The 1,750-nt window shown below is 33.7% G+C and overlaps 1 long non-coding RNA gene across 1 annotated transcript; it reads left to right on the top strand.

Annotated features, from left to right (window-relative positions):
- Positions 1 to 286: 286 nt before the first annotated feature.
- LOC113472010 lies at positions 287 to 695 on the top strand. Its single transcript, XR_003394493.1, has 2 exons — positions 287 to 364; positions 455 to 695. It is a non-coding gene; the product is annotated as an uncharacterized LOC113472010 (long non-coding RNA).
- Positions 696 to 1,750: the final 1,055 nt, after the last annotated feature.

Below are 1,750 nucleotides of genomic sequence, written 5' to 3'. Positions count from 1 at the left end.
ACGAAGAGAGAAGGAAGACAGGATAGAAAGCCAGCCGTTCCGAGAACGAACATTATCCCTTCAGGATAAATCGTCCCGAAAACGAAGAGAGAAGGAAGACAGGATAGAAAGCCAGCCGTTCCGAGAACGAACATTATCCCTTTCCCTTGCAGAGAGCTCAGTGACAGTTAGTGTAGATTAGAAACAGCTGGGGTGGTAAGTGAAAATGAGCATTTGAATCCAGTCTGTTGTATTTTTGCAAGCCTACCCCCCTCCGAAACCCCTTGCTTCTTATTTTGTTTTGATCCAGACGCACTACCAACTAAGCTAACTAGGCTGGCAATGTAGTTATTTATTTTTTCCATAAATGCCACTCTGCGCGTAGGTACTACAATAACAGACGCACTACCAACTAAGCTAACTAGGCTGGCAATGTAGTTATTTATTTTTTCCATAAATGCCACTCTGCGCGTAGGTACTACAATTGTGTTTTTGGGTGTTTGTTAAAAAAGTTGTGTATATTTTGTGACCTTGTTCATATAGTTGTTGTTTGCTTTAATATTTCGTGTCCGCCAGTTCTAATGTAAATTATTGTTCTCTATGTTTTATTCTTACCTTATCTAAAGATGTGCCCAAACATAGTCGATCGACATCGATCGAATATGTTTGAACACACCTTTATAATAAAGAAAGTATTATTGTTCCCCTCTCTCGCCTTCTATCACTAAAATTATAAAACTTGTTGTTTGCTTTAATATTTCGTGTCCGCCAGTTCTAATGTAAATTATTGTTCTCTATGTTTTATTCTTACCTTATCTAAAGGTGTGTCTAAACATAGTCGATCGACATCGGTCGAATATGTTTGAACACACCTTTATAATAAAGAAAGTATTATTTTTCCCCTCTCTCGCCTTCTATCACTAAAATTATAAAAGAATCTTACATTATTGAGTTACTTAAATAATTGAACCAGGTAGGGACATTGTTATAACTCCTATTAAATTCATCAAATTCAGATCCCCAACCTTATCTTGAACTTTTTTGAGCTTGAGTGTATATTTGAAAGGGGCTCCAGCCCAATTTGGATTTAGTTCTGACTTGAGGGTTGTACCTATTCTTTTTTTACGATCGCCTCAATTAGTTTTTTTAATAGGCACTAAATAATAATTGAGCTTGAGTGTATATTTGAAAGGGGCTCCAGCCCAATTTGGATTTAGTTCTGACTTGAGGGTTGTACCTATTCTTTTTTTACGATCACCTCAATTACCTAGTTTTTTTAATAGGCACTAAAAGAATCTTACATTATTGAGTTACTTAAATAATTGAACCAGGTAGGGACATTGTTATAACTCCTATTAAATTCATCAAATTCAGATCCCAACCTTATCTTGAACTTTTTTGAGCTTGAGTGTATATTTGAAAGGGGCTCCAGCCCAATTTGGATTTAGTTCTGTCTTGAGGGTTGTACCTATTTTTTTTTTTACGATCACCTCAATTAGTTTTTTTAATAGGCACTAAGTAATAATAAAAAAAAGTTATTTTGAAGCCCATTTTTGCATCCTCTTTGCTTTATTATTTTTTCCCAAGTAATTAATTAGTATTGAAATTCACTTCCTTCTAATCTCTCGTCTCTTGTAATTTACATACTCATGCAATGAAATCACTTTAAAAACATTATTAATTTATAATTAATTAATTGATACCTACTTTTTTGTTTGTCCTATTTTACATATAGTTTATACATAAATGAAATAAAAAAATATATAAAAAA

This window comes from Diaphorina citri, unplaced genomic scaffold (assembly GCF_000475195.1).
Source record: "Diaphorina citri unplaced genomic scaffold, Diaci psyllid genome assembly version 1.1 scaffold3589, whole genome shotgun sequence".
Lineage (NCBI taxonomy): Eukaryota > Metazoa > Arthropoda > Insecta > Hemiptera > Psyllidae > Diaphorina > Diaphorina citri.
The sequence above is the reverse complement of the archived record's forward strand: the minus strand, read 5'-3'. Positions and strand labels throughout refer to the sequence as shown.